A 12,329-nucleotide genomic window follows, 5' to 3' on the forward strand; every position below is an offset into this window, starting at 1 on the left:
TTTCCTGTAGACCTTTTATTTTATTTTTGTAGGTAGGTTTGTTGCTAAAAAAAGGGTTATACTCATATTTTGTTTCCTAAAGAAGAGGAGAGTATATTTTGAGTAAATGCTAAGATAAACTCTGGTGGCAGTGAACTGCATGAGATCGGGAAAAAAATATTATGTTTCCTTAAATCATGGGAAAAATTAGGGGGAAGTTTTAGTTTTTGAATTTTTTGGGTAAGGATCGGTTGTTGAGTCTGATTGGTGAACTGGTTTTTCATGGTTTCAAAAAATTGATATGGGGGATAATGATGTTTCTCATAATGAGAAGAACTCAAAGGAGAGATATTGTAATTTTGCAATATAGCAACATGGAATAGAACTGTGTTAGGAAATATAGCCATTGTTGACAAAACTGTCTCGAGAATCAAGCAAATGCTAAGCAGAAAGAACCAGTATAGGTAGGAATCCATAGCAAAATCTAGAGGAACCTGCAAAAAAATTAGAAAGCCATATCAAGATAAGAAAACTGAAACAAAATGGTGTAAAAAGATCAAAGAACGAGGATCTGAAACATGCACTAAGATGAAAATCTAAATGAGAAAGAAGAGAAAAAAAGAGAAATACAAGACTGCAAAAATCAATCTAAGCCATATAAGCAATCTATCAATTGAGAAATGTGAAAAATCTAAGCATAACTAAAACAGAGAGATCAATCTATAGTGAAATCACTGGTAAACCATTAAGATTAGCAGAAAAGTTTATGAAAATGAAAGAAAACTTATTCCCTGAGTCGACTCATTATGTTCGCCCGATTTGCAGAGCACTATAATTTTCCTGTTTTCTTTATTACCCGGTTATTATATTTAGGATTTATTTTTTATTATTTGTTTTATTAGTTAAATAATTTGCGGGACCAAACTCTTATTAGTTTATATAAATAAAATCGTTAGTGGGACTCAACTCTTATTAGTTTATATTAATAAAATCATTAGTGAGTCCTTATAATATCAGATATTAATAAAATCATTAATGGATCCCTAAAATATTAGTTTGTTCATTTTGCCTTGTTTCCCATAATGAAAAACATTCATCCACCTGACTCAACAAAATAATAAATTTGTTGATTTCCATGGGAATTGCCCAAAATCTTCAAGAACAAAAATATCAGGGAGTCACTCAATAAAAAATTATCAAAATCTATAAAAAAATCCATTTGACTACCGGTTATTCCCCCTATATTTTGGATGCAGGGACCATGAACTTATAAGTGGGAATGTACAGCCAAACCGTATTAAAAGCACACGTTAAAATACGCATCCCCATTACCCTTTCTAAGGGCACACGTGCACTGATTAACCATAATAAACCTTCACGCACAAGACGTGAGTTTTTACAACAAAATATTTTTACCAAATCACTGGACCGGATATGGTGGCAAAAAAACACGGAGGTTTAAGAGACATTAATTCTCAATTAAATGAATAGTCATACGTGTTGAGAAATTATTTCCCAAATTTATACAAAAATAATATGTATATTTGGTATACACATTTAAGACAATAAAAACGAGAATTACGACAAGACTATGTATAAAAAGAGCTTTTCACGTACGAAAATGAGTAAGCTGAAATCTTCCGAAGAGCATTTCAAAAGACTAAATCATATTTGGTGAGCTTTCCCTAACAAATCTTATTTGATCATATTGTTAATGCATTTTTATGCAACAACAAATAAGTTTTGCATTCAATTTATTTGTGTTCAGATGTGTTAAGGGGGGTGAGGAGAACATGGCAGGGGATGTTACAGACATCCAAACTAATATGGTGTGGTTATGGCATCAACATGATGATATTTTCTCTCAATATGATGCTACCGACCGCCAATACAAAGTTATTCTTGTTGGTGTATCCATAAAAATTTCAAAATTTATCCGTATGGAGTTTAGATTGGATCTGCCTTAGATACTCTGGATCCAACGCAACGCACTCTGGTTTCCAACGAATTGGCACCACCTTCCAATGTTCCATATCCATGCACCCAAGGATATGATTGATTCAACTCAAGCGCATAGGGACCAATGACCATTGTGAAGGGAAGGTTCACGGGGAAACGACATCAAAACAATGACGAATCGTGCTGAAGCGACCAAGCCACTTAATACTCCTTTGTGCGCAGTGTACTCTACTTTTTAATTCCATTGCTCAAGTGGCTTGGTCGCTGCAGCACGATTCGTCATTGCTCAAGTGGCTATTCTTGTGACGAACTATCTACTCCTTTGTGCACAGTGTACTGTACTTTTTAATTCCATGTGTAGTGCGTCAGTTTCCTCGTTTGTGATCCTTCAACGAGATAGTGCTTTTTCAAATCTCTCAAAATGGAATCTGTTACAAACATATTGTGAAATAGAACGAAATGTTAACTTGGACCTAAGGTTCGAAAAACACCCGTTTTTACCGAAAAATGATTATTAAAACGGCCATACCCATATATCGTGGATGTGAGGGTCCCCGAACCCCGTACCTTTATAATGTCGATAAATAGGAAATAACTGCAGTTTTTTAGTACCGTTTTTCAGTTTTCATACACGTTATAACCGTTTTTCTAAAATTAGTTTGAATGTTTTTTTCTTCTAAATAACATTTTAACGTGCGTTTTTTATAACTGTTTTCCCGTTATTACGCACGTTATAACCATGTAAATAACTTTCTTACCATTTTTTTTGAATTTTTTTCTCTGGATTGAAAGCTGAAAACTTCGAATTATTTTTTTTTAAATGATATAAGGAAAGTAACTACAGGATTAAAAACTTCAAATTTAAAAAACATAGGATTATAAAACTAGTATTCATCATTTAAAAAGCTACGCGAACCAACTACGACCACCACCTTTTTTTGATTTATTCATGTAATCTTCATTTTCTCGACGGTTCCTTTCCACATCATAGTCATCGTTGCGGGGTTACTGGCTATCTTCGTTTGCATAAGTATCATCATCATAATTAGCTGATGAAACTATATAGGATTAGATGAAATTTGCAACTGCATTGAATGCCTCGTGGTACTGAGATGAGTTAGCCACATTGAAGGGAATATCATTGGTATAAAAAAAACGTCCAACAGAAGAATCGACTTTTTTCCGACATGTGTTGTTTTTGCCAAATTTTGCCATCGAAAATTGAGAATCCCTAGAATGGTTATATTGTCCTCCCACAATATTTGTCTACTACAACAATACGCCTTCTTGTGTTTTTAAAGGATGAACATAAAGAAGAGAAAGGAAAAAAAAATAGTGTGATCATGATTTTGTTTTCTAAAAAAGGGGAAATGAAAGAAAAAAATGACGCAACATATTATTTGTTGCCTCCCCAAGTTGGACCAACTTGAATCTTCAACTCATGAACCAAGTTCTCTGCTTTAGTTCTTTGTTAAAACTTAAAATGAGATTAGAAAAAAAACTATATATGCATCATCATACAGTGGCGGTGTGGGGTACATGATTTGGACGTAATAATCATATCATCTTATAAGTAGTGTAATTTTAGATCGAATCTGATAATGGGTTGATTAACTCTACCCTAACTCACCATGCAATTCCTACTTTACCGAGTTTTTTAAGCATTCAATGATTAACTTTTAGAAACTAGTAGTCTAGACTCGAGTACCATATAGACTTGTTAAAACCCCGCCTACTTCTTGACATTTGATGGAAATTCTGCAATCTAATAAAGGGACAAGTATACCTAGCTAATTGCTGCCGACGAAATTTTAGTGGTTGTAATTTACCGACACGAATTTTATCAAACTTTAATAAATTGTATAGTGAAAAGCATTTTAAAACACCTATGTAAGGAATATAGACATGACTATTGAATTATACATATTTCTTATACTAACAATAATCAAATAAAATGGTAGTATTAGAATTTCTTAATGATATAGGTCATCTATTAGTTGGACAAAATTTAAAAATTAATAGGGCATCTATTTAGGGACGTAGGGAGTATTAAAAAAATAAAAATACCTAGTAACAACGTTTTTTAGACTCGTTAAAACGTTTTCACGCACGTTATAACCGTTACATAGGAATTTCAGATCATAATTTTTTTATATTTTCTATTTAACCGTTACAATGCCCGTTATTCTCAAAAAAACGTCCAAAAAACGGGTTTTTTTACTATACAACGCGTTTTTTGCCCAAAACATACTCACACCTGTTAAAATGTATTATAACGGTCACGTCGTGACCCTTTTTTCAAAACCTTGCTTGGACCTCTAACGTGGTTCACGCAGATAACGTGGTCATCCAATTATCGACGAGTCCAATTCAATTATGATAAGTTTGATGTGAGTTCTGAACAGCAAATAGTGATGTCTTATAATCGCTCCGGTCAAACATGCGCAGTGACGTTGTAAACGGCTCATTCTTCCGTTCTGGAGTTACCAGAGTGTCTATGTAAAAGCACGAATATTTTCACTATATCAAAACTCCCACGCGTATCACTGAGGTACGGTACATATGTAAAAGAGCAGTGCTGTCTCGCGCAGCTGCGTGGGAAAGCTAGATAAGCAAACGGCTTAGTAGCCGCACGATCATTGCACTAATCGTTGGATTAAAGTTATTAAAATTAGATACAGCTGGCAGATTTGCGTAATTCAAAATAGGTCTTTTTAAGAAAACTCATTTGGTAACTGGTCCCGTGTCATTTTTCTTTATCAATCTAGTTAGTTCTCGATCAGTGTTTCTAACTCATTCCTCTATCTATTTAATTTTCGTTGACAGAGAATTTACTAACAAAAGATTTCAATGGGTTATGAGATCAGTCCAATTAATCGAGAAAAAATTTGGAGAAAAATTACATGAATATTCCTTAAACCATGAAAAGACTTGGGCTAATGGAGAAATCTCTAAATCAAGTCAAAATTTATTTGATGTTTTCTTAAGAGCTCAAACGGGTTTGTAGAAAACAATTTTCTGATATTGAATATGTAACCCAAACTGATATCGGATATCGGTTAAGATTTTGAAAGAAAAATCAAGATTTTGTTAAAGAACAAGCCCTGTTTTTTATGAACAAGTTTTCTAGAAGTTCTGGATTGAACTTCCAAACCAGTATGACTAAATGCAAGATCCAAAGACTAAAGAGAAAATCTATTGTTTTCGAATCCATCAAATGGGTTTTATAAGAAATAACAATGTTGCTTCTAAAACAAAAAAAAAGAAAAGAAAGAAGGGGATGTTGTCTGAGCTTTGCTAAAATCGAGAGTTGGTGTGTGTGTTTTATCTCTCTGTCTATCAAATCTTTATTCGCAGAGAACTTGCCATAAATAGATAATTTGATAGAGACGAAGAGCATAGTAAGAAATGAATTTTTTTTAGAGGATTTACTTATAATAAACAAAAGTTTGCCGACTATTTTTAACAGGAAAAGCTTTCTTAATGTTAATCCAGCAGTTAGGGAATCAATCCGACGATTACTAAGCCGCTTGCTTATCTAGCTGCGCGGAACAACACTGCTCAATGCAAAAACGAAACCACCATGACTGAGTTGTGGTCCTATACAATTGTTATGGTCTTATACGTTGGCAATGGAATAATACGGCTACAGATACACTGCCAAATGAGACCTCAATCAAAATATACTACTTGTAAACAAGACTGAAAAGTGAAACAACTAGACTGGTTTATTGTTTTGTGGGTCATATTTATTGATTAACAAGGAGTATATTTCTTTTGCGTAGTTTCTTTCCCAAGGCTATTACTAGGCAATAGACATCTCTAATCAAATCCCATCAACATTTATCCCTCCCTCTCTTACGCTACAGTCCAGCTTTCTCTTGTTACATTAAGTTTCTTCAACGAAAAGGGTCAACATTGATTTAGCTACTAGCCTACTAGTAGTAAACTGCCCTTTTTCGGGTTTCGTACTTTCTTCTTAGAAAAATAGAAGAAACTGCTGGTAAAAGGAGAGCACGACAATCCATAAATAAGAATATGAAAATGACTTTAAATTAAATCACCTACCATGCGTCAAACATATTCAGACTCTCAATTAAGTTTCAATTCACACAAGCCAATGAGTTATAGTTTCACGAAATAATCCAGCAAGGTAAGGCCATGAATCCTCCACTCCTAGAATGCTGAACATTATGAGTATGGCAATAGCGGCAGCCGTTGTATTTATCTCCTGCAAGATGAGTTTAGTCATGAATCATAATACTTGATAGTAGTGATCCCCGATTGACAAACAAATCAATTAGCAAGCAAAACAATACACCTACATGTAGCAGGCACAACGAACCTCCTCGTTAGTAGTTGTCAGTTCAGCAAAAAAAACTTCTCCTCTGTAGTCTTTTTAGCCGTGAAGTCGATATGGTGAAGATATCACGTCCTAATATACACACTTGTAAGGTAACCAGGCTCCACCAGCTCATATTTTGTACATATGAGTTACATATGGTGTAGAACAAAAGGAGTTGAGAAGTGTGTGGTAGTCATTTAGGAGAGAATGGAACTCGAAAGAACAGAAAAACAAAGAAGAACAGAACACCGTCGTAAGAATAAAAGTAGCCATCTCAATACCATACCCTCATCTCTAACAACCCTCTATTCAATTCCACGGAGATTCACTCTGGAACCATGAAGGAGATAGAAACGGATGGAGAGATTAAATCTCATGCTAGCGAAAAAGAGCTCATAGCCATGGAACCCAACGGCGCTGCTAATCCGAAGGAGATCATCGAAGATGATTTTGTCTCAGATGCAGAATCTAAGATCAAATCTTTATCAGCAAAGAGTAAGAATGTCATCAATCATGATGAACGACAAAGATCAAAGAAGGTTGCAGTTCCTTTAGACTGTGCTGCTTATTGCATCCAATGTGGAGCCTTAGGGCATTGGGATTGTAAGAATGCAAGAGTAGTATTCCCAGAAAAGAACCATGGAAAGAAACTTTGTCCCTGTGGTTCTGGAAAATGCATAATTATTACTGTTAATCCTGGTTGTGAGTTTTTCAGGTGCCCTGTTAGCGACGAAGATGGAGGCTGTGGATTTTTTGAGCGGTGTGAGGATCCTTCAGCAACTACTGTGTCTGCATCAAATACTTCAGTTGCTGATCTTCCATGCCCGTGTGATGTTGATTCCAAATTAGGTCTGACAGCAAAGACTGGACAGAATGTTCGTTCTCCTGGTAAACAGGTGATGGGAAAGCATCTACGTCTGAAATCCTCAAAGATTCGCTCTTCTACAGGTTGCCAAATGGGCCAGAGATGAGGGCATATCATGTTTCTGGTTGGAGGGTGACTGTGAAAGACTGGTGAATTTAATTCATGGAAAGGATACTATGATGGACTGGACTCACTGGAGGAATCAGAGGATTGTGAGAGAGGCTACTACTTATAACCACATATTACTTACATATCCTAATAGTATCCTATGATTTTAGGCCAAGGCGACAGAACAAAAAAGAATAACTAACTGAATCCTGCAAAAATGGTGATCGATTTTAAGAAATGCAATAAAGATTCAGAAGAAAACTCACTCTACTTTCTGTTATAGACACTTATGACGTTCGTTGCATATGGCCTTACGTAATCTTGACAGTCTTTAGGTGTGAACATACATTCCTTTCTGGGTTTAGCATTTAGGCCTGAAATTGCCAAGATTAAAAACCATGAACACCCAAAGGTAAATGAGCACGACAAAGATAGTAAACAAGCAAACCTTTTTTACATTGGCATGATGTCTAGATTCCATATTTGGGTCCAAATAGTGTTTTGATAGGTCGCGTCTCTGGACTGTTAGATTGTGAGTCTTATATATCGTATGATCATACAATGTCTTCACAGTGAGGATACTATTGCTGGTGAAAGAGCCCACTAACCTATCAGCCATTGTATTAGAGTTCTACAAACCTATCGAAACAATACTTTCCCACGCTGGCTGATGGTTGAAACGCCAGATCAAGAAAGCTGAAGTTCCACAACCTTGCGTGGGGGTCAACAACTTCATCAACTGTTTTCGGAGTGTTACTCACTGCGGGTATCCAGTTATGTGCCAATAGCTGAATTTCCTTCCCTGTGCCTACTTCCCACACAGACCCCTCTCACAAACACTAAGGTAAGTCGGGTTAAACCACCTGTGAAACTCAGGTGATGTAAGTTAAAAATCCCAGAGAAAATTCATTGTTACAACTGATGCAAACCTACAGTTGAATGTTGAAGAGTTATTGCAAAAAAAATATAAATGACCAAAAAAATGACATTTTACATTTTTGAAGCAGTGGCACTTGGCAATGCTGTGGAAAATACAAAAAATTGTCTCATAAAGTGCAGAAGCATACTTCCAGAATTTAGCTTAACTTAAAAAAGATAGCTTAACTTAAAAAAGATGATATGATTCAAATCAAATATAGCTCAACTTAAAAAAGATTGAGGACAGAGAAAAGGTGAATATCAAACAAGGTAAATTCTGAATCTAGTGACTGGATACACTGAACCACTAGCTTTCTCTGCTTACTGGTCACCAGCAAGGGTTTTGATGAAATCAGAATCATCTGGAAGAAAAAGAACCGAAAGTAAGTGTCAGGCAAAAGAAGAAGATCCACTAAACATAGGAGTTGAAGAAAAGGGACATTTTTGTCTCACATGGATCAATGGTACCAAGGCATGAAACATGGTATTATCGCCCACAAGCTGTCCCCAACTCGGTATTGTCTGAAATAAACAAGATGGATAAAAATATATCACCAGCGCGAACGACATAATGATAATAACCTCAAGATAAGTAAGATGGCACCACAATAAAAAAAGAGATGAAGTCGCAAACATTATCAGTCATTTGTTACTTGCATATGAAAAAAGAAAAAAAAAGGTGTTAAGAAGGAACATCTATTTTGTTCAAGCTCTACTTGTGCGTCAGATACACACTGAAACTACCTCAAAAGGATGGAAAATAAAACGAACCACTTTCAAATACGAAAATTCCAAAAGAACAAAAGCAGTAGATCTAGAAAAACTTCAGCTCGCTGTAGATTATGATAAGACTGGACTCAAACAACAATCTAGCATAGTACACCCTACGCATAAAGGATTTTTTTTACTCGATGAATAAGAATTTTATTCAAAGAATCACCAAATATACATCAAACTACCCCATTAAGGGGCAAACAAGATTCAAAACAAAACGGTAAACAGGACAGTCCCTTTTTCTGACTACTGTTACACTGCATACAGAATATCTCTAACTAAAACGATGGTAATGGTATATATGATGAGGGGACTCTAGACCTTACAGGAAATCAGGTTGAATTCAATAGCGGAAATGTTAATCTCCCTATAAATTTGCACCCAATTTACCCTGCAATCTGACACATATAGATTCATTCCGTCTTTGATAGAATGAACCATGGAATACTGCTAGAGTTAGAGGCTATTAAACCAGCATTTGAATCTGAACTGATTATCAGATCCCACACATCATTTTACCCATTCTGCCACACATATCATAGCCTACAAATGTATATTTCTACTAAATAAAAGTATCCTTGTAATTACATGGCGAAAGTTTGACAACTATCACTGATTGTCATAAAATGCAAAAAAGTCTCTATTTTGCTGATTCTTGACATGTTTTTGAAGTTTTTCCAAAAGCAACAGCTTAATTCTTTGTAAGCGTAACATTTCACCAAGGGGGTATTAATCTGCCATACTTTACTACATGAAACTTAGCATTCTTAGTTTCTTACTGATTACCAAGGAATTTAAACAACACATATCTAACAGACATGCCAAAAGGCCCAGAACAGTATTAGTGCTGATTTACAAAGACCTTTATAGTGTTACTTCCACAATCAATGTCACTGACAACAGTAGTTGAGCAACAAGCCTAGCCCCAAATTGATAGATTAAATCCTGTCCCAAAAAATAAGAGAAGCACCTCCCCTTATCACTATTTCTAGTTATGTTTAGTTATATTCTCAGTTTCAATGAAACGTCATTTTGAACATAATCATGTGGACAGAAGTTTAAGAGCTTTCCGAAAAATAACTCGCCAGTGTTCATACTTCATACACTCAACTAACTTGATTCTTGAAGACATAAACATACAACTAAAGCGTTAAAGAAAGTAAGAGAAAGACTACATACCAGTAGCGCGTAATAAACTCTTCAAATCCTTCATTTCGAAAGTAGCTCTCGGTTATTCATCTAACTTTGGAATACCCTCATCGATTCAGGAGCTTCTCGCTCATACTGATTTTGGAATACCTTTATTAACTCTGGAGCTTCTTGCTCATACAGCTTCACAAACTTGTCTGCGAAGGAGTTATCAGTCATTCTTGAAAGTGACCTCAGAGAATTTTTTTCTTCAATCAGACCCTTCGAGACTAAAATTCTGATAACAAAGCCCCTGGGGATAACTCTCCCCTTCAAGCTAGCATTCAAAATCACCGGGTTTTCCACTAGACTGAATGAATCATAACCCATTTCATTCACAAGAAAACCCATAACTGCCATAATCTTCTTCTTGGAATACATCATAGAACAAGAATTTTTAAAATCACTGGGTTTTCCCCAATAGTCAATGAAATAACTCCTTTCATTCACAAAAAACCCAAACTGCCATAATCCTGCTCTCAGAATACGTCATAGAACAAGGATTTTTCCTAAATGCTGTTTGAATTTGATCTTCAGACCAACCCCATCTCTTGTAAACATCCATTTTTGACTTCCAAGTGGCTTCGCTCATTTGGGTCAATAACCGTATAGCTACAAGAAATGTTGTAAGTAAAGGATCAAAACCCATTCCATTAACCTTTTCCATTAACCCGTATATTAGATTCAGGGACACCTTCACATCTCAAAATCTCTAGATTGACCATCAACCTTTCGACTACATTTAAGTTGAGAATGCAAGTGAACCGTTTACTCATTTTAATGACGTTTGTATCAGTATGAACAATGGTCTTAAGGATATCAAACGAAGGACCTAATCGGGATTTTAGGCTATATTTCAGGACGGTTGAGTTCCTTGAGACATAGTTTGCTAGTTCTATTCCATGTAGCCCTTTAGATGATAACAAGAACGCTGGTCGCTTGGAGATGAATTTTGAAATGTGAGGCTTAGTGAAACCATAATTTTGAAATAATGTTAAAACTAATTTGCTTAGAAACAGTGAGAGCCACATTTTCAGATAATCCACATGAACTTATCAAATAACTAACAATAAATGAAGAATCAGAAGAAGATTATTACTAGTGAACATGAAACTAACCCTAGGTTTCATAAGAAAATCTGGATTCTGCAATCTGAAGATAGTATACAGGCTTGCTGCTGCTGATGATGATGATGATTGTCCATTAATGGTGGTCTTCCTTTAGAGATTTGGTCCTGCTTTACACCACAAGGATCGGAACATTTGGTAACATCTCCTGAACAAGTAAGAGGAGAAAGGGGGGAATCGAGCGATAAAGAGTATGTATCTCCTATAATTTGGTTGTGAAAAGAACTCTGGTAGATAAGAAAAAGAAATGCATTACATTCGGCCATACTCTTCCATGGCCCTAGATACTCTGTAACATCTCATTATCATATTATGTACCACCACTTGTTTTCTACGTGTAGTGCTTTGGCTATCACATTTCATGGGTGCCTATTAAAATCTCAGCATCCTATATCGGGATGCCCACTCTAGAGCCTTACTTACAAGTTGCATGACCCTAGCGAGAGACAAGGTCAGCGTGCTGGATAATTAAGGCTAGTCTGCGGGATACCATTGAATACTGTGAATATAATGTATTTCTTGTGAATGCGGGTACAAGGCTGAAAAGTGATGAGCTACATCACTTGCCAAAACAGAATACAAAAAAGCTGGTGGGTTATCAACCCATGTACATGATATACATTCATTAGCTACATTTTTATACAAAATATCAGCAGCAAAATTACCCTCCCTATAGTGATGTTGAAAGGCAATCTGATCAAAACATCGAGACAAGTGGAGAATGTCTCGCAATAGGCCGCACCAAGTACCAGTACAAGTTTGTTGGCACGAGTTAATTCCATACTGTGAATCGCTTTCGACAATTAGTTTCCTGAGAATCCTGACTCCAATGTTTGTGGGCAACTGTAGTCCGTCTCTAATGGCCCACAATTCAGCAACATTATTGGAGTTACGGTGAATGTACTTCGCAAAAGCAGCCATAAAATGTCCATCATCCTCGCGTAAAATGCCTCCAACGTGATGAGAGCTGCTAGACTGCTAGAGTAGATTAGTTCGCTTAGATAGATTTATTTATTTATTACAGTAAAATCTTATATGTGATAAAGTAAAGGGGAAGGATCCATTA

General features: G+C 35.9%; 1 long non-coding RNA gene across 1 annotated transcript; it reads right to left on the reverse strand.

The window, feature by feature from the left end:
* Nucleotides 1-8,184: 8,184 nt before the first annotated feature.
* LOC113334346 lies at nt 8,185-11,447 on the reverse strand. Its single transcript, XR_003352717.1, has 3 exons — nt 10,128-11,447; nt 8,628-8,696; nt 8,185-8,536 (listed from the first exon to the last, which is right to left on the reverse strand). It is a non-coding gene; the product is annotated as an uncharacterized LOC113334346 (long non-coding RNA).
* Nucleotides 11,448-12,329: the final 882 nt, after the last annotated feature.

This window comes from Papaver somniferum, unplaced genomic scaffold (assembly GCF_003573695.1).
Source record: "Papaver somniferum cultivar HN1 unplaced genomic scaffold, ASM357369v1 unplaced-scaffold_137, whole genome shotgun sequence".
Lineage (NCBI taxonomy): Eukaryota > Viridiplantae > Streptophyta > Magnoliopsida > Ranunculales > Papaveraceae > Papaver > Papaver somniferum.